We start from the raw sequence: 22,689 nt of genomic DNA, 5'->3' as shown, positions 1-22,689 counted from the left end.
CTGTGAAGACTGTTCAAATGACAACAAAAGACTTAGAATATTCATGAACTTAGTTGATAAAGCAGTGGCAGGGTTTGAGAGGATTGACTTCAATTTAAATGTTAAAATCATCCAATAATACCGTCACAGACACACCCAGAATAATGTTTGATTGAACACTGGGCACTCTGTGGTCTAGTCAAGTTGATACATAACTAGCTATCACAATATGTAGAACAATACCGGGGTAGCTCAGAGATATTGTGGGTTCAGTTCCAGACCACCACAATATAGCGTATATCACAATAAAGCAAGTCACACAAATTTTTTGGTTTCCTAGTGTATATAAAAGTTGTGTTTATACTACACTGTAGTCTATTAAGTGTGCAATAGCATTATGTCTAAAAAAATAATGTACACAAGTAAAAAACACTTTCTTGCTAAAATTTGGGAGCCATCATCTGAGCCTTCAGCAAGTCATCATCGTGTTGCTGGTGGAGGGTCTTGCCTCGATGTTGATGCTGCTGACTGATCAGGGTGCTGCTTGTTGAAGGTTGGGATGGCTGCGGCAATTCCTAAAAATAAGACAACGATGAAGTACACCGCATCGATTGACTCTTTCATGAATGGTTTCTCTGTAGCATGCAACGCCATGTGATAGCTTTTTACCCACAGTAAAACTTCTTTCGAAATTGAAGTCAATCCTCTCAAACCCTGCCACTGCTTTATCAACTAAGTTTATGAATACTCTAAGTCTTTTGTTGTCATTTGAACAGTCCTCACAGCATCTTTGCCAGTAGTTTCCATCTCAAGAAACCACTTTCTTTGCTCCTCCATAAGAAGCAACTCCTTATCCATGAAAGTTTTTTCACGAGATGCAGTTCAGTCCCGTCTTCAGTCTCTACTTCTAATTCTAGTTCTCTTGCTATTTCCACCACATCTGCAGTTACAATACTAACATAGAAGAGCACTAATCACAGATCACCGTAACAAATACAACAGTAATGAAAAAATGTTTGAAATATTGTGAGAATTATCCAAATGTGATGCAGACATGAAGTAAGAAAATGCTGATGGAAAATGGTGCCAACAGACTTGCTCAACATAGTGTGCAACAAACCTTCAATTTGTAACAAAAACACATATTTACAAAGTGCAATAAACTGAAGCCCAGTTAAATGAGGTATGCCTGTATCTAATTTATAGGGTTAATTTGAGGGGTAGATGAAAGAATGTATTAAGCGCTATAGAATGAAAGTTTAAGATTTAAATTACCATCTGTTTTTCCTTTTTGTTGAGAAATTCTTAACCTCAGCTACAAGTACACAAAAAAATTGCTGATCTTGCTTTTTATTTCTCTGAAAATTTCATTGCCACGATTGTTTAATGGAGCAAGATTAAGAATAAAGGATTGGATATTTTATAAATATGAATCTATCTCCCCTGATAGTGGTTATATCACCATTTGTTACAGTATTCATTCATCATCTATGTCTAAACCAACATAAAAATGAGCAGATTAAAATAATCACATTTGCCTGTTCTCAGTGTTCTGGTAACTTTTACTTTATTCACCATTACTCAGTAATTATTTTCCATGGCCAAACAATTAATTTGCAGTTACTTTTGGTATAATAAGATGTAATTATTTTTAGCCAGGAGACTTGAATTTTTAAAATTTACTTATTTTTTATTTGGCCATGCCATGCAGCTTGAGGGATCTTCATTCCCTTCCCCAACCAGAGACTGAACCCATGCCCCCTCCAGTGGAAGCATGGAGTCCTAACCACCGGACCACCAGGGAATTGCCGGACTTGAATTTATAAAGAGAAGTTAGGGTGATATTACAGTCACTTATTTCACCTTAGACTGTAATTCATTCTTACACATGCTTCCTATATACTTTTCAGTTCAGAGTCTCTTTTCTGGAGAAAACTGAAGCAAATAGAAGTTGGTGGATTCTGCTACAGCAATATTATCCATAAACATTACACCATCAGCCTTAAGAAGTGATCCAACTATTCTTTAATCACTTGGTTCGGAATACATTTAAAAAGCAATTATTGCAATTGGCAATTATTAAATCTCATATTATAAGATCAGCTCTATTGAGGCTTTGTACCTTCTGATATTATTCTTAAAATTCTGTGCTACTCTTAAATTCTTCATATGTGTTATTTTCCTTATTTGCATCTTAGGTAAATGTTCTCTCACCCTTTAATTTCCTCTAAGCTCAGGTGCAGCTGTACTAACTTTGAAAATACACCATTATTTCTTTTTCCACACTGAGGACATATATAATTGCACAGAGAGATATACTTTTTAAAAATGTTAGTGCTATCCAGACTGCTTGAGATATTGTCCATTTGAGAGGCATGAAATAAATCACTTGTGTTTGAATTTGTAAAAGACTGTGTTCCTAAACTCTAGGGTCCATGAGTAATTATGACCTGTTTTCATTTTCATAGCTATCATGAATGTGAAGATGCCATGATTATAATTATTTACTCCTCAGGTCACCATCGTTCCCTCTACACCAACTAATTCTTTCTTGTTTATTCCTTGAGATTCCTTGAAAAACCTTTCACCAAAAGGATACATTTTAGTTTCCCTAGTAGAATTAAAGAGTTTCCATATTTTATTTTACAAAGTAAAATAAGAGAATGCATGACCTTATCCTAATCCTCAGAAAATATATGATTATCATTAAGCAAGTTAAAATTTAAAATAAGTCCATGACTTCCATAACTACTTGGAAGACCTTTGTGCTAATCTTCACTAATGTTCAATTTGGAACACTACTGTATTCATAATTTGCCGTTCTCAGAAAAAATAAAACATTTAGCGATATAAGGAATTCGATTATTTAGTTTTAGTGAAATAGGACGTCTCAAGCAATTTCTGGATGGATAGAGTTCCCTTATACCCACAGTGGTTTGCCTTGGAGTCACTCTTGTAATCTGTTTTAGGAAACTATTAGCCATACACTCTTCCAGGCTTGGTTATTTTAAGCCTACGTCCATAATAAAAATCACTTACTCTCAGCTTGAATCTTTCCTAAACATTAAGTCAACTATGGGAAGGAATTGAGGCAGATGACATAAATCAAATACCCTGACATAGAACTCCAGTACTTTTTACTGTATTTTACTCTTGGCTTCCAGATGTTATTTTAACTGAGTATCTCTTTGATACACTCTGCTGCTCCAATCACACTTTCTGTTGTATTTGTTTTATTGTTGTTTGCTGTTTTCTAACAAACAGCATGAGCAGTATCTTTGTTCTTTATGCATTCAATATACGTACATAAGGAGCATGTTCAAATTACTTTTACAAAAGAAATATGAAATCAAATTTTGGACACTACTGGTTTAGATACTACTACAGAAAAGTATTGACAAAAAAATCATTTCTTTTAAGAAATCCATCACCCTGACCTCTGCAATGCCTCTGCAATTTGTATTATTAAGATAATAGTTTTGTCATCCTGCTCATAAGGTTGATTCAACACATTCCTGTCTCCTGAAGCTTTCTGTATTATTTGTGATTGTTGACCATTCTCTCTTTCTTGAAACTCTTTTCTCATTTCTGTAAGTTTACAGTGTCCAATTTCCCTCCTACATTTATTTCATTTTTTATATTACTTTCTTCCTCCAATCATCTCTTACGTTTTCTGATTCCAAATCCTTTTATACGTTATCTACCTTGGTGACCTCATACACAATGTGACTTTACGTTCCATGTAAATGCTGATGAATCTCAGAGCAAGATGTCCAACTAAATCATCTCTGTTGAGTCCCATACCTAAAGTTCAAATCACATACAAGGCATCTCCACATAGGTATCTCAAAGCAAGATATTTATGATATGATCTTGTCCTCCTGTTTTCCTCATCTCAGTGAATGGACTCACTCAGCCAGTATCACTCTTGGTCTCTCTGATCTCACTCATCCTCTACTTTCAGTCAGCCACGAGTTACAGAATCTGCACTCTTAACGTCTCATATCCATTCTCTTCTCTCACTTTCGTTTTGGTCATTAACCTCGTTAAGGATTTACCACTTTAACCTGAACAACTGGAATAACCTCCTAATAAATTTCACAACCATTTTTGTTTTCCTCTCCATTCTTCACACAACAGCCAGAGTGATCTTCCCATAATGTTCATTGGCAAAGCCATTTCTCCCTTTATAGTTCTTAAGTGTGTCATTATAGGCTTAAATGCCTTAACATGGAGCCAAAGGTGTTTCATGCTCTGGCAGGTACCAACTTTTATAGTTTTGTCTCCTGCCAATTCTTCATGTATTTCCTCTTTCTCATCAACACAAAACTCTAGAATTTTTAGAATTTCCCTAGAAAGGCCTGCTGTTGGGAAAGCATGTTATTTTGCACTCTTTCCACTTTGTATCTACTGCCTGTCCCACAACATATGCATGTGTTTCCTGGACAGCCAAATAAGCTCTCTAATTTGTGTGTGAGTATGTGTATGTATGGGTGTGCATGTGTTATCCACTTAAGTGGTGTCTCTCACTCTGAGGTTAAATTGTCCCGTATTTTTGTTCTCCAGCAGGGCCAAGCAAATAGCAAGAGACTATAAACATGTATTCTTTGAAAGGATAGGTAAAAGTATAGAGAATAAAATAATTAGTAACTCAAGATTTATCATAGTATATCTAAATATTTCCTGAAAATAAGTAAATAAGATATTGTTTTATGCTCTTATCACAGAAATATACCACCAGAAATGTTGATGATGCCTGTTAGAAGTTTTTTACCTCCTTGCCTTCACAACCATTGACACATGGGGCACCTGGTTACAGAAATAGTCACAGACAATTAAAAATTTGATTTTACTGAAGTTATATTTGAAATTGTTGGCATATATCACCCCAGTATTCTTTCCCTGTCAGACTGTCCTTTCTCCTTTCCATATTACCCCATGATGCCAATGGGGAGTATCACTTCCTTCATCCGTTTATCTAGTTCCTCATCTAGTGTCCCCTCTTCTGAGTATCGTCACTCACAACTAATCCTCCCTTTGACACTGTGTCCTATAAAGTTCTAATCCATTCTCATTGCTTTTGCAGATGGTATTTAGAGCCCTCATTTGAATAATATTTGCTCCTGAAAATAGCCTCAGAAAGTTACTTATTTTCTCACAAAATCTTTCTCCGGGAACAAGCTAAGAATTTTCCTAGATCTACGCTAGACCTTTGTTGTTATTGTTCTTCTTATCCATTGTAAATTCATTTTCTTGGAGATTCATACCATACAGCAATGTTTTCACCATCACCTGCCGCGGCAGAGAATGTTGATGCTGCCAATATTCATATTTCTCCTCTTTTTTCTGTGCACATAGCTAAACTCTATTTCTCAGCTCTCTTGCAATTACGATTTGCCTTCTGAGTTCCAACCAAAGGAAAGTCAGTGAACCTGAGGTGTACTATTTCCGGGGCTGGGCTGTGAAACATCTCAATAGAACCTCCCCCCTCTCTCCCTTCCCTGTCTCCCAGCCAGATGAAGCAAATCCTGCCAAGGGCTCAAGGGAATGGACAAATCCTGAGTACCTCTATCACCCAGCCACACACTCATTTGCACTGCGCTGTGAATGAAAAAGCTTTCTTGTTTTGATGAATGAAATTTGAGGATATTAAGAACAGTTATTGTTACTTTTCCTAATTAATACATATTTTAAATATCAGGCTGTAGTCCTTCATTCTGAGAATGTAATGACTCACTCATTTTGTTCCTACTTCCACCATTTTCACTATCCCAGGTAACTTTATTGCATTCTGAATTATACTTTAATGACTATGATTTCATATTATTTTCTTCGGTAAACTACCCCTGAAGCCAAAGTCTGGTTTTATAATCCTGTAAACTGAACTATATCCTAAATCCCTCTCTCTGATAAGAAATGCTTATCCCCACTAAATATTGGGTTGGCCAAAAAGTTCCTTCGGGTTTTCCGTAACAGCATATGAAAAACCCGAATGAACTTTTTGGCCAACCTAATATTTTTATTTTTCACTTGGGTCTTTAAACCTCTCAATGTTTCTTTTTTTTTTTTTTTTTCGTATGATGCTTCTTGGCTTTACATCCTAATGAACTTCATCATCCTATTTGGCCATTTCTTGTTAGTCTTATCTTCAGACCCCTGTTCTCCTGCTTTTCTTCTAACTTCTTCCAAACATACTCTCAACCTGGATCTCTCTAATCACAGACATTTTCCATCTTCTGAGCTCCTGAGCTTTCCTGCAGAAAATCACATAACTCTGCCAGGTGGGACAGATTTATAGTTTCCAATTTCAGTTGGGTCCTCAAAATTTCTTGTCAATCCTTTTACTCAAATGACTCTGAGTTTAATAGCTCTGACCTATGTAATGGTATGAGCCCAGCTCTCCCTTCCACGGCATCCTACACTTATTTCTGGGCATCTCAGAGGAGCCTTTTGCACACACCCAGCTGTGAATTTATGAACTCTTGTCCCCACACTGTATTACCCTGGCCTCCACTCCTGCTTCAGCTTGCACTTGCCCACACCTACTTTGCACACAGTTGCTTGTGGAAACCTCGCTGCTGCCAGTCACCATCTTGAAATGACAGCATCGCTACCAGGAACGCTATCACCTAGTGCTCTGAGTACCTCTCTTCCTTTTAGAGTCAGAATGATGCAGAACTCACCCTTGTGACAGAAAAAAAATTGTTTCCTCTCAACCTGTTATCACATGTGATCATCTGAATATCAAAGCAGCTGTGCTCCTGGCCAGAGACTTGCATAATTTTCCTATGCAATCCTGGGAACTTGTGGCCCTCATCTCTTCTTCCTAGCTGCTCAAGTTTCTTCCCTGGTGCCACAAAGGAAATACACAAGTCATCATCTACCCTAAATTCTCTCTTTTCCCCTCCAGCTTTTCCTCCAACAAAAATACCTTTTCTACTACTAGATGTAAAAACGATAATTGCATACAAACAGAGATGGAGTGTGCAGAGGTAGATCAATGTTGTTATCGACTGAAAAATAATGCACAACCTAAAAGTTGAGAATTATGTTTTATTTGCAACAAAACTGAGGACTTGAAGCCCAGGAATCAGCCTCTCAGATAGCTCTGAGAGACTTCTCTGAAGAGATAAGGGAGAAGCCAAGATATACAGGAGTTTTTGCAACAAAGACCAGATAGTCGGAACATCAAAAGATTGCTGTTAATTAAAGATCTCAAGTTAATGAATTTAGCCCTTTTCTATGTATGGGAAGATGCAAAAGTCTGGCCTCATTGAAATCATTCCTTTGATATGCTCCTCAGGGTACACCTTTGGGGGTAGCTGCAGTGGCTGATGGCTTGATGGTAGGCATTCTGTTTTTATCCTGAGGTCCCTCAGGCACCTTCAGGGGACGGCTGTAATGTGATGGCTTGACGGCTGCAACATCCTTTGTTTAGTGATATGGCAGGCAACATTTTTTTCATTGACACTGTCTATTTCACTTTGGGTGTAATGAGCCAAATATTCTTCCTTATCCTTATCTGTGCCCTCTCCCTTGTCTGATTATAAATGAAGGACATTCTATCCAAGTCTTCAAATAAAAATAATTTTGGATATACAAACCTATAGGAAAAAATAGTTTCTCCTTACATTTATTCAAAAACATTCATTCATTCATTAAACAAGCAATTCTCTTAGGGCTATCCTGGTTGACATAGAAGTATATATTTTCAATGCTAGCTTTCTGTCTCCAAGGCAGGCACAATGTAGGAATTTAGCAGTTTAGTAAAGAAACAAGTATGATAAAATGTTAAAATTGCTATGATAAAAGTTGGTGTAATATAAAATGAGGTCACAAAGAGGGGAGTGAATAATTTGATTTGAGATAGAAAACAAAAGCTTCTTAGAGAAAAGATATATGAGAAGTTCAAATTTGATTATGTCGGTAGTGGCTCTCTCTCCTATATGAGATTATTGCAAGCATCAGATTTTATGAAACATACAGAATAATTTTGACAAGTTCAAAAAAGCAAAATATAATGGCTTAATTTTTTCCTATACAGATGAGTGTATACGTAATTACACAAGTATATGTAACAGAGTAGCCTCTGATTGAAGACAGAATATCTTTGGCATTCTGTTCTTATTCTTACCATGCCATGGATTGGTCCTACCACATCTATGCAGTAAATATAATCTAACCATAGTGTTTCTACTTTACCCAGAGGTATGGCTCTCTGTCCAACCTCTCTGTCCCTCACCTCACCTGAACCTAAACTTCATTATTTAAATTACAAACATTTAGAGAGAATGTGTAGGTACTGTGTAGGTACTTATGTGTAGGTACTGTGTTGTACACTGTGGTTGAGAAGGCAAAAGGTGTGTGTGTTGACAGACAAGGCTTCGTCTTTGCCCACAAGCAGTGTACATTAAAATGTGAAGGACAAAATACTTTCTGAGTATTTTTTTCCACAAAGGAAACACTGGTATTTAGTTTTAAAGACCATTTTTTAAGTCTTGTCTCAGCCAAAAGATATAACCATTCTCTGCTTGAAGAGACTAGTTGAAATCAGATAGAAGTAAACTAATAAAGCACATTAGAATGGTATGCCCTGGTAGAGAATACAGCCCTAGATTGTTGTTCATAGTGAGATATATGTGAATGCTGTCATTTAGGATAATAATCCTTCAAGTATTCCCATGTAAGAAGAAATAAAAACATATCTAGAAGGGATATCAAAAAATAAAATTTAGGTCATTAACCTCCACATGGAAGGAGAGCTTTTTGCTCTTTTGGTAGTTGCTTTTTGATTTTGTTGTTGTTGTTGTTTATTTGGATAAGAGGCCAGCCTTGCCTTGTGATGGCACATGGAGCAAATATCTAAATGCTATATAGCTACTTTATTTGCATTATTGTTACAGGTCTTCAGTGTAGGTCATTAAGGTCTAAGTATTACATCTTTTAATGGACGTCATCACTCTGGATTTTCACAAGTAAATAGAGCCATACTAAATATTATGAGACAAAACGGTTTAGTAAAGGAGTTCGGACTTCCACACATGTAGAAAGAGAGGGGGCTGTGCAGGTCAAGAGGCTGCTGCAGGAAGGTCAGAGAAACAGTCACAGAACCCATCAGCCTGGCCAGCCAAATGAAATGGCTTTTAAATGATCGCAGGGATAATGCCACAATTTTCAATTATCTGGATATGGTCCTACCTACTGTCTCAACTTGCAATAGGGAAGCTGGAAATTGCAGATAAAGCTGAGTAGCAGCCATGTTTGGCCATCAGTATCTCACAAGGGTATAATGACTTCTCTTTTCTTCTGCTTTTTATGACAAATGTGAGGGCCATTCACTGGCAAATTCTAATCTGGAACCACTGAAGTAAGGGGGTTCTAAGGAATGTACATGACATGATGGTAATGCCAAGTTTACTACTAGCACAGGAAAGAGCTAGTATTTTAAACCAGACTTTATATTTGCTACTCTAAGACATTGCTACTCAAAGTCTTTTTATGGTAATAAATAAATAATTTGATTATAATTTTGATTGTGCTAAATTCAGCCTAGTGTTTTATAATCTGACTAATTTGAAGTTTAAGGGATAATCAAAAATCTTAAACTTTCATTTCCTAATACAATCTGATACACTGAAAACCACATACTGAAATCTGCTGTTATTTACCAAAAGTTGTTTTTCATTAGCTTGTCACATTTAAATAAATTTGAAGCATTTTTATTAGGTTGATAATATGGTGAAAAAATATTGTCTATCTATCCCTCATTATGTTATATTAAGAATGTACTTGTTTTTCTGTAAAATCAAAATATATTGTCATTTCTAATCTCTAAATATTTTTCATGAGCTGCTAAAGCCCTTATTTTTCAAGAAAGATACAATCTATAAGATTCAATTGCCGGAGTTTATATGATATAGGTATGGTTTATGCATATACATGTGTATGCATGAATGATCACACACACATATGCATGCATATGTACACACACACACACGCACACGCCAGTGGAGTATACTTTTATCTAAATTGGTAACTAAACATATCAATAGAAATTCTATATTCACAGCAATCCAATGTTCTTATTAAACACCATTATTTTCTCTTTATGAGGTAAATCCAATATCTTGAACTTGTGAAAATGCTTTATTCTTAGTACTGCCAGTATTCCCAGAGGTATAGCACTGATGCTTTTCTTAAAATAATTCTGCCTTCTGGGCAAGAGGCTTTTTTAAGCATTAAATAGGACAAAATGTTCTGTAGCTGCTATCTGTTTTATTGTGTGTAGACCTATGTTAAGGTACTTTTAAAATTAAATGTCAAATCCAGGTTGACATTAGAAACACAGCAGTGCTTGATATTTGATGAGAAGCTGTCAACTTTCCTCTCCCTGTCAAATTGCCAGCAGCTTGTTTATGACTAGGCTAAGCGAGTACTGGTAGGCAGAGTTCCATATACAAAGATCTCAATATTATAAGATATGTGTGTGTGTGCATGTGTGTGTGTGTTAGGAGTGAGTGTGAGACAATCTTTTTTGTTAGGAAATTGAATTTTATTCTTTTAATTATTAAGGTGATTTTAGGAACATTTCTTGTAGATGAATCAATCATTTAGAAATCCCATTCAGAGTTAGGCATGAAAAGGCAAGTAGAATTCATTCTAAGTGGTAATTTCCATGAAAAATTGAATCTTTGAACCTTAGGCTTCAGTTTTGAGGGAAGTTTTTATTCTGTTATTAGCTAGGCTGATAGTCTATCTTAATATACCTTAATTTTCATTTCATTTCATTTTTACTAAATATCACTGCTATACGAATGTGTGTGTCGGGGAGGGTGTGTATGTGTGTGAGAGTGTATAGGGGTGTAGCCAGAACACAGAAAGGAATTGGTAGTCAGGATGTTTGGCTCTGTTTTTCTTTCTTAAATAGGCACATGCGTACACACACACACTTCTCATTCTAGGTGGTCATATATTTTTTAGGAAATTATGTAATACTTCGTATCTCAGAAAATGGGGGTAATTACCTAAATGATTGAAGCTCTTTACTCCACTCCTAATCAAAACAAAACTTTAAAAAAGGAGGATACAATACTGCATTATCCCCAAAGGAAGCTGAAGGGGGTAGATACTCTTTCCCTGATCTCTAAAAGCTGAAACACAAAGAAGTGCTCCTCCTGTGGACCTCTGATATTAAACAAGTAACACAAAGGTAAATAGGAGATTATATAATTGACTCTTTGAGGCAGATCCAGCAGAAGTGTTGCTGGCGTCAGGTGGTGGCAGCTGCTGTGTCAGACAGCAGTGTCGGTGCCCTGCAGTGCCAGCGCATACTGTGGCACAGGACCCTGACTGCTCCCTGAATTATGTCCTTGGTTGCAGGTCTTAAAGCCTAGCATTCTATTCTATTTCCTAATTGTCTGGGGCCCTCCCAACACCATGAGCTAATCAATACATTTTGTATCAAAATTTTTCTTTTCTATCTAAGTTAGTTATTTGTTTTGTGGCTTGAAATTAGAGAAACTTGACCCAAAAATAAATTGCAAAGTTATATTCATAGGTGCATGCTAATTTAAAATTGTTATATTGTCCTGATAAATTGAAGCTTTAATCATCATGAAGTTTTCATACAGGTAGTCAGTACTACCTTTTTCCTTAAAGTTTCTTTTGTCTGATATTAATATAGCTACAACCATTTCTTTTGTATAGAATTTATATATAAATATAAATATACACATATGTATATACACACATTTGGATATGTGTGTGTGTTCTTGGATTTCAACATTTTCATTTCTTATATTTTACATGTATTTCTTTTAAACAGTGTAAAGGTGGGTACATTTTTTTCATCTAGTCTGATTATCTTTTGCTGGAAGATTTATACTAATATTTAAACTGATTACTGATTATTTTTTGATCTATAGCCCTATTTTATATTTTCTATTGGTTTTGTTTTATTTTTATTTTTCTATTCTTTCTTTTGAATAGTAGAGTATTTTTAAATTTGTCTTTTATTTTGCCTTCTGAATAAAGCACTGCATTTAGATTGTTTAGCAAAGTCCTACTGTTAACAAACTCCTGTGAAAATCTTTTTGTATATGCCCACCCTTAACATTTTCAGAGCTCAGTGCAAGAGTACACCTGGATACTCCTAGCCCTGCCCACCTACATTTCTGACTTCTTGAGCTCCTGAGTACCTGAGTGTGGACAACTTGTCCACATAATTGTACTCTGTTCAAAATCCCACCTGTATCTTCAAACAGCCATCATTTGGCTTCAAACAGCCTGGGTGTGCAACAAGAGTTTCAGCAGAGATTTTGTCCAGCCTGTAGTAGATAAACCTGGGGAAATGTTCTGCACAAGCTTAAAAAAGTAAGTTGAAGCTATTGCAACACAGAATCCTGGGGTTCTAGATCCTTGGAGCATCATTTAGAAGGAAGCAGGATCTGGGCTCTGATGGCCATATCCCCATGGCCCTGTAGATTTGCAGACTTATTGGTCAAAGTGATACTAAAGCAGGGCCAGAAAGGAGAACTTACATTCAAGTCAGGAGGTCGGGGAAGGAGCCACAGTTGCCTGAGAGTAGCCTAAGAGTGGTCTATTTCTCCATGAAAAATATTTTTACTGGATATCGACTCCTGGCTTGACAATTTCTCTCAGCACAGAGGTTTATGTTACCCAGACTTCTACCACCATCATCACAGTGGAGAAATAATTCCCCTCTCAGACTGTTTTATGTTCTTAAATTCTCTTTTTGTTCCAGCAATTTTTCAGTCCTTTTCTTTTAAATTGAACTGTAATTTCTGTTCCACATTATATAATTTACAGATGTACAATATAGTGATTCACAATATTTAAAGGTTATACTCCATTTATGGTTATTATAAAATATTGGCTATATTCCCCATGTTGTACTATATATCCTTGTAGCTTATTTTATGCCTAAGAGTTTGTACTTCTCACTCCCCTACCCCTATATTGTTCTCTCCCTAGCCCCCTCCCCACTGTTAACCACTTGTTTGTTCTCTATATCTGTGAGTCTGGTTCTTTTTCATTATATTCACTAGTTTGTTACATTTTTTAGATTCGACACATAAATATCATACAGCATTTGTCTTTCTCTGTCTGACTTATTTTACTTAGCATAATGCCCTCCAAGTCCATCCATATTGTTGCAAATGGCAAAATTTCATTTTTCATGGCTGAGTAGTATTCCATTGTGTGTGTGTGTGTGTGTGTGTGTGTGTGTGTGTGTGTGTGTGTGTATAGATACCACTTCTTTATCCATTAATCTGTTGATGGACACTTAGGTTGCTTCCATATCTTGGCTATTGTAAATAATGCTGCTATGAACATTAGGGTGAATGTATCTTTTTGAATTAATGTTTTTGTGTGTTTCAGATATATACCCAGGGGTGGAATTCCTGGGTCATATGGTAATAGTTCTATTTTTAGTTTTTTGAGAAACCTCCATACTGTTTTCCAGAGTGGCTGCACCAATTTACATTGCCACCAGTAGTGTACAGGGGTACCTTTTTCTCCACATCCTCGCCAACATTTGTTATTTGTGTTCTTTTTGATGATTGCCATTCTGACGGGTGTAACGTAGTATCTCATTGTGGTTTTGATTTGCATTTCTCTGATGACTAAAAATGTTGAACATCTTTTCATATATGCCTGTTGACCATCTGCATTTTCTCTTTGGAAAAATGTCTATTCAGTTCTTCTACCCATATTTTTAATCAGGTTGTTTTTTTTTTTGATGTTGAGTTTTATGAGTTATCTATATATATGTTGGATATTAATCCCTTATTGGTTATATCATTTGCAAATATTTTCTTCCATTCAATAGGTAGTCTTTTCATTTTGTCAGTGGTTTCCTTTGCTGTGCAAAAGCTTTTAAGTTCAGTTAGGTCCCACTTGTTTATATTTGTTTTTATTTCATTTACTTTAGGAGACACATCCAAAAATTATTGCTGAGATTTATGTCAAAGAGTGTTCTGCCTATGTTTTCATCTAGGAGTTTTTATAGCATCTGGTCTTACATTTAGGTCTTCAATCCATTGTGAGTTTATTTTTGTATATGGTTTAGTGAATGTTCTAATTTTATTCTTTTACATGTAGCTGACCAGTTTTCCCAGCACCACTTATTGAAGAAACAATTCCATTTACCATCACATGAAAAAGAATAAAATATCTAAAATAAACCTATCTAAGGAGGCAAAAGACCTGTAGTCAGAAAATTATGAGACTGATGAAAGAAATTGAAGACAACACAAACAGATGGAAAGAGATACTGTGTTCTTGGGTTGGAAGAATCAACACTGTGAAAATGACCATACTACCAAAGGCAATCCGTAGATTCAATGCAATCCCTATCAAAATACCAATGGCCTTTTTCACAGAACTAGAACAAATAATTTTAAATTTGTATGGAAACACAAAAACCCTGAATAGCCAAAACAATCTTGAGAAAGAAGAAAAGAGCTAGAGGAATCAAGCTCCCTGACTTCAGACTATACTACAAAACTACAGTAATCACAACAGTATGGTACTGGCACAGAAACAGACACATAGATCAACGGAAGGGGATAGAGAAACCAGAAATAAACCCATACATTTATGGTCAATTAATCTATGACAAAGGAGGCAAGAATATACAATGGAGAAAACATGGTCTGTTCTAGAAATGTTTAAGACCATCTCTCTGCACTTAGTTTTCTGAAGTGACACTATGATATTTCTAGGTGTGTGTGTGTTCAATGTTTCTGAGATTTACTAGGCTTGTTGGATGTAAAGATTGGTGTTGTTTGACAGTTCTGGAAACTTTCCAGCTATTACCTTCTATATGACCTCTGCTTTTTCCCTTGCTTCTCTTTCTAGAACTCCAGCTAAACACATATTAGACCTTCTCATCCTAATCTTTATTTTCCCTGTTTCCTGTGCTATTTTATCTTATTTTTTTCTGGCATCACCTCCAGCTTCAAATGTTTCTAATTTGTTGTTTATTTCATTAAGTTTTCAATTTTCCTCATTATATATATTTTTTCTTGAACTTCTATTCTCTATCCAAGTCAGCTACATCACATTTTATAGCTTCCTGTTCCCTGAAAATATCATCAAGCTTGTGTTATTCTTTTAACACACTAATCATAGTTTTAAAATCTCTGGTGTTATGTTTAGTACAAGAAATCTGTTAACATTAGTATATGGAAGTCCTTTTCTGTCATCTATCATATGTTCATGATGCTTTGCTTCTTTGTGTACTTACTATTTGATTTATTGTGAAATGCTTATTTCTTTGTAAAATTATTTTTGCAATGATTTTAACAATATCTGGAAAACTGAATGAAAGAAGTTTGGTTTTTTTGTTTGTTTGTTTTTTGCTAAATAATTTAACATCTCCTATTCTTAGAATGTGCATTTTGTTGGACCACAGATAAGAGAGTTACGAGGAGTAGATCCTGCTGGTTTTATTGCTTTATTTAAGCATTTGTCTTGGTAAAGACACTATCTGTTTGTTCCTAGGAATGCTGCTCAGTATTTTTAAGGATTCTTTCATAGGTCCTTTAATATAATTCCTTCACCTATCCATCCATCGATATCTCATAAACCCTTTAATTTTTCCCTCTACATATTCATTCGTTGAGATTTCATCCTACAATGTGACTTCATTTATCATCCATATAGTGGTTACTTTCCAAAGTGTATCTACTTCTATCTGAGCTCTTTCTCCCCATCTCAAGTCCAGTATATTTTGGTGGTGTTGATATCCTATATTTTGATATTTTTCTTGTTTCAAGAGCATCTCAGTTTGAAAATACCTTAAAACTCAATTAATTTTAGTCCAAAAACTCATTTCTCCTTTCTCAGAAATGTCTCAGAAAACAGCAGCACCAGCTGCTGATTTAACCACGCCAGCGAGTTGAAGGGTCATAAATCCTTAACACCCTTTTTCTCTCACAGTCCATATCTAGCACCAAATTCTACTGAGACTATGCTATTCATAGCTTTGGAATGTGTATTCTTCATTCTTATTATTACTTTTGTATGGATTACAATAATTCCTTTTGCATAGTTCTATGAAATATCCTTCAAATTGATTATTTCATTCTCTCCAATTCATTCTCCACACCACTACAAAAGATTTTCCTTAAATAAAAATATGATCATCTGATTATCCTGGTAAAACATCTCAATGAACATTTATGAATCTTAAATAAATATACATTGCTTACTATGATATTCAAGATCTCTCTTTCTTCCCTCACTTGTGCTCTATATTCTAACAATGTTGTCATTATGTCCTCTCTCAATTTTGAGCCTTTCCAGGTGCTCTTCTCTGTCTGGAAAATGTATATTCCACTGTTTAAATTGTCTAATTTCTACTTTCCCACAGTTCTCATCACAGTCGTCAGTTCTTTGATGTTCTTCCTTAACCAGTTAGACTAGATTAGTTTCCCATAGCATGAATAACCCACCTAATTACATTGCTTAACAGAGAGTATTATACCCACTTGATAATTAGTCTCCTTCAGTGGAGGAGGGACTGCATTTTCCTCACTGTTAGCTGCATGCCTGAATGTGGTATTGGTTACAGTAGGCACTTAGTTAATACTTGCTGCATTGAAAGTAGAATTACCCTTTTATCAGTATAATCAATAAAATATATGATTTTAAGTGCAATTTTTAACAAGTCATCATACTATATGTTGGGAATTTAAAGCATATAAAAAAGCATAAGATTTCTATACTCAAGTAGTTATGATTTAATTGGCCATAAATGATCTAAATCCATTATGAATGTAAGCTGATCAAGATAATGAACAATAAGCTGTTTACTATTGTCTAATAATTGCTAAAGGTGATCACTGGAGCATTTATCCGAATAATTCCTTGAAATTCTATCACACTTCTCTTCTGCTAAACCCTAATGAAGCCCAATTTCTTGCCTGTAAACAATACCATTTCCATGATAAATAAGAACAGGCTTATCCAATTTGAAAAATAAGCAAGCATTTTACGAATGGAAATGTTCCATTCCACAAAGGTTTTCAGTTTCCATGATCCTCTCACAGTTTAGTGAGGGAGAAAGTGATCAAAATATATAATTAAAAACAGCATAGTAATTGCAATGATGGCCATAATTGAAATGTAATAGTATGGGTCAGGACTAGCTTGAATAGCTATGAAGCTTTGATATATTTGTTGTTATAATAATTTATTGCATCTGATGAATAAAATAAAAATCTAATTATTCTAATAATGCTATTTAAATTTAGTTAGATATTTTTTTCTGATATCTATAAGCATATAAAACTTCCAATCTCTCTATTATATATGTCTTTCAATTGATAAAACATAACTTTCAAAAATGATAGTAAAAGTGGAGAATTTAAGTCAATTATTTGTGAATAATTGTCTCATAAATCTTTATTTGTAGATTAATTTCAGCAAAATCTTATGTAATAGTCAGAATTTGCTCATTTGTTCTTTTCTTCCAATATTTAAAAATAATGTATTGGGGAAAAAACAGATATTAAATAATGAGGAAAGCTTACTAACTTCAAGAATTTAAGGTCATTGTCATAATCACCAAGAAGATTAACTCTGTCGTGTAGAAACTAAAATATTTTGTAAAATAAAACTAGATATTTTGTAATACCAATGTAAATATAGTAAAAAAAAAGTTTCTAATTTGGTAAAAGTACTTCTTAAGCAAAATTCATAGGAATAACTAAAAAGACAAGTTTTTTTTTTCCTCCTTATATTTTATTGTTTTAAATTAGAACAATTGGATCAAATTATTTGAGTCAATACTGAAGTTGCTTTTTATGTAAAACATTCCCCAAAGACATGCCAACTCTCTTTCTTTTTAGAATAATTTAGAAGAAAACATTATTTGACAAAAAAATGTCAATATTAAAAAAAAGCCATGGTGGTGTCATTCTCCAAGAATGCCTGTAGGTAATGGAAAGGCAAGTGATTTTCTCTTTAACAACCTTGAAAACAGATGGGAATAAACAACATTTCCCCGGGAAGCAAAATCAGTCTCTGAGAACTTCACAAGATACGAGTTGCTGGCGAGCAGCGCTGCACATTTAAAGGTTGCAGAAAGAGTTGGAGGTCATTGTGATAGCCCTGCCCCAGTGGAGAACGATTGGCACTTCACTATAGATTTCCCTGCCAGACCCTATTCCTGTTGGACACCTTCATTTAACCCAGTCACATTTTCTCCTCTCCAAGGTTTAAAACAGGGATCAAGTATATTTCTTTAATAATGTCACATTCCCAGAGTGACTCCAGTGAGGGGACTATTGAAGGGCATAGTTACTTACATAAGGACCATCACGTAGGAAGATAATAAGTGATACAGTAAAGAGATGCTCCCACCAGGGCATTGAGGATTAATTCAAACAGCTGTCACAGAATTTCATACAAAGTATGAAGTAGATATCTGTGACTCCATTTCTAATTTACAAATATTCTCAGGTTGTCCACTATTCTCACACAATCATACATTAAACTTTAGGTCGGCCTATATTTTGGTAAATTATACTTCTTTTTTTGTATTTTTTTAAATGGTTTCCATGTGATCTATCACATTGTATTGTCTTCATTATGACATATTTCAACGGGCTAGTTGTCTTCTCCAGGCCACACCAAGCACATCATTTGCACGGGAATTTCATGAGTGACTTAACTCCAACAAGTGTAACTTCTAGAGTTATCGACTCCTTTGTGTTTGCCCTCCTCTCTCTAGTGTCTAGTCTCACAAACTCTCCCAAGTTGCTTCCAGCTCTTCTTCCCCTACCATCTCCACTCGGCTACAGGTCAGCATGTCATCCCCTTGAACCAGGGTTTGTTCCATTTCCACCCCTACCCTTTCACCCAGCTCACTGATTCCTCTACACTCAGCAGGGGAACTCTGGCTATCCCACTGCCCTTGGCATTGCCCCTCCTGACCACACTGATGCTGAGGACTCAGAGGGTGGCGGCGAGCGATGCTGAACACTGAATTCATTCTTCTGAACAGCTACTCAAGGCTCTGCGGGAATCAGGATGTATGTTATTTGTACCTGAGCCTCTCGCCACAGCACTGCCACTGGAGACCTTATAGAAGCCAAGGTACACTGCACCACTGTATTTGTCTTTCCAAGGTCATCTGACTCTTTACTCTTCTAGGCAACTTCTGGGTATTTCACTGTGGCTGATTCTCAAGATGAGATGCCACGTGACTACAACCTGCCACTGGGCATGTTACGTATCATTGTATCCTCTCTGCTTACCACCACCAGGCCTGGAATATACTAAGCACACAATAAATCTTAAGGAATGGAGCTGCATTTATTTTGGTTGCTAAGACTCACTTTTCTTCTAAGATGGGGAAATGATTCCCAATCTTTATTGCATATTCTTTTATAGAGACAACAGACTAGAAGTTTAGGCTTAAAGAGGTAAGTAGGACAGTCCTTTCATTGTACAGAGCTTTGTTATCACCAAAGTTGGAGCAAGTTCAAGTAACAGCAATGCTATTTTATCTGGAGTGACTGTTCCATGTGGTATTCATGAACTGTCACTGGTTACCTAGGTAAAAAAGGGTACACTAAAGCCTTCCCATGCTGACTTTTATCTTGTCATCTTTTGGACTTGTTTCTCCCTCCCTTCTCCCCAATCACGTGATTTTATCAGACATACTGTATAAATTTGAACCTCAACTATCCACAAAATTTGTGTTGTTTTATTTTATTCTAATACTTATATATGTGATAGCATGTGACATAAGCTATTTTTATATGGGAGAAATCACATTCAAAATAATTCATTTTTGTTAACACACAGTAATATTAAAAATCCAGCCTCCAAAATGCAGTGAAATGAGACATTTAAGTAGTGTTAATGAATTCCAGAGTCTTTTGTATGTTTTACTATGAGTTAGTATTATTGGCATGGATAATTAAGTTGATCAAAAATATCAGGAGTTTTTTTTCTTCTTGATGTGGATTTTCATTAAAGCATACTTTCTTTTTCCCTTTTTTAAAAAATTGTCATTAGCTCTGTTTAGTCCTAGTCGTAATAACTGAATGGAAAGACAGAAACTTCAATTCCAAAGAAAATCTCAGATCTTCTGTTTTCTCAGAATCTAATGAATACCTGGTGCCTTTGAAATGCATTATATTTGAATTTGTTGGAAAGCAGGGATGGAGAGAAAAAATTAGTACCAAGAGGCAAAATAAAGGAAAAAAAGATCTGTGCGTTATAGCTAGAGATATATTACTTTCAAATATCTTTTCATCATTTGCTGATAATGTAAATGCATGCAGTATTTGCTAATTCTGCTTGTTGGCACTTTCATGATTATTGATTTGATTTTTTTCCTACAAGTTATAAATTTGGTTACAGTTTTGACTCTGCTATATACAAGTTACAGATAACATTTTAAAATTTTCTATAGGTCTTTAAAGATATAAAGAGCTAAACAAAAAAGTCTGTCTTATAAATACGCATTTGTCTTCTAATATATATTTTAATTAGTAGTATGAATAGATTTACAATTTAGAGAGATTAGATTTCACCCGTTTTCATCAAGCCTCTATAGTAGATTTCAATTCCAACTTGGAATGTGGTGCAATATATAAAAATTCCAACAGCAATTCTGTAGTTAAAGGCATTATATAGGTTCTGAGTTTATGGCTGCTGGGGTTAAGCTACTTTCTGATTAGAGTTTAAAGGCATCTGGTGGTTGGTTGCTAGAATTTCACTGAATAAATGGCCTAGCTGCCCAAATGACAAGACGATTGAACCTATGGAATCCTGGAATTGTGTTTCAAAAAACAAAACTTTAAAATCTTAAAATGTGACACGTATTTACTGTTATGAGTAATGGTTGTGTGTTGCATTATTAGAAAGAATTTAAGAGAACTGAACATCTAAAGTACTACTAGGATATGAGAAGTATGGAATACATGCTAATAGAAATGATGAGTTTGGCTAGTTGCATAAATAATATTTGCACACACTTTTGCAAGCTTTTTGATGGATCTGCTGTTCTTTTGGGACAATCACCCTCTATTGGGTTTGACAGGTTCTTTCACTGACTGACCAAGATAGACATCCACGCAATCCCTACAGAATGATATGAATTGTTTGTCAATTGTTAGCCAATGAGAGAGGCCAACTGCAAATGCTTAGTTCACTGTCTCCCCCATTTGAATAGATTTTTTTCTTTTCTGAGAGAAAAAAAAATTGCTTGCCTTAATTTAGAACAGCACATATTGGGAAAAAAGGGCAAGGATCAACAAATGCCATCCTTTCAACTATTTTATACTATTACTTCTGCTTGAATTTTAATGGTAGTAATGATAAATCTAAATCTACTATAATGCAGTAACACAGAATATAAAGGCAAAGACATATATACATATGTATAAAATATAAGATACATATCTATTTATATTTATCTAAAATTTTCCTGTATGTATCTGTTGTATGCAGATGTTCCAAATGTTGCCTCAAAATATGTGAACTGGAGATTTATTTAATTTAAAAGTTCTCTTTTCAGATCAGGAATCCACATTGTATATGCATTTCTTCAGTGGATTCATGTCCTCTGGGCTTCCTCTTGCAATTGTCATCCTTGTCCCCTCTGTCATCTCATCTATTTTTCAGTCTACAAATATACACCTCTTCTCTAATCTCTCCCATCCTAAAAACAACAGTAACATCAAAACCAACTCTTCCTGACACCATATCCCTCTCTGTTTACTGCACACTGGGATGTGTTTCCATTCCTCTGCTCTAATTCACACAGACATTTGTTGAAAAAGTATTTGTAATATCATGTCACACATTCTCATCTTCCATTCTCTCCTCAATCTATTCCAAAAGGGCTTTCATTCCCATAACTCTACTGAAATTGATCTCACCCATGTCTCCAGTGACCTACATCTTGCAAATCCAGGATTTATTTATTTCTAATCTTAAGGATCTTGAACTTTCAATAGTATTGGATGTAATTGATATCTTCACCCTCTCAATACACTTTTCTTTTGGGTTCTCCAACACTGTTTACTCTTGTTTTTCGACTACCTCATCAGCCATCACTCAAGGTTTGGGTTCTGTGATGCAATGTACCCTTGGCCTTTTGATCTTTCTCCTCCCACATCAGCCATCAGTGAGTCTCCTTTGCTGGCTCTAATTACACAGCTTGATTTCCATCTGTTGTAATGCTCCAAGGCTAAGCACTGGAACTTCTTCCCTTCCCTATTTATACCCTCTCCTTAGACGACCCTGGTCAGTGTCTTGATTAAAACATTGTCATTATGCTGATGACTGCCAAATTTATGTCTTCAGATTTGACCATTCCTCTGAGGTCCAAGAGTATGTGAGGATGTCTAAAAAGCATGTGAGATGTTATTGACCAATATAAAATCTTGGTGTCCCTTCCCACTATAAGGCATTTCCCTCCCTTAGTCTTTTGCAAGTTTTCAAAAAGCTTTTTCCCCTTGTTCACAATTACAAAAGTGCTGCTGAGGATGTGGAGCAAATGTCACATCTTCTACTCATGTGCACATTCAAAATGACATCCTGATTCTTATATTGAGGATTCTAATAGCAGCTTGATATTTAGAAGACACTAATTTAACTTTTTAAATATACATTTATTTATTTATTTATTGGCTCCGTTGGGTCCTCGTTGCTGCACATGGG

Source organism: Eubalaena glacialis, chromosome 5, assembly GCF_028564815.1.
Source record: "Eubalaena glacialis isolate mEubGla1 chromosome 5, mEubGla1.1.hap2.+ XY, whole genome shotgun sequence".
Classification (NCBI taxonomy): Eukaryota; Metazoa; Chordata; class Mammalia; order Artiodactyla; family Balaenidae; genus Eubalaena; species Eubalaena glacialis.
This window is presented reverse-complemented; position numbering follows the sequence as displayed.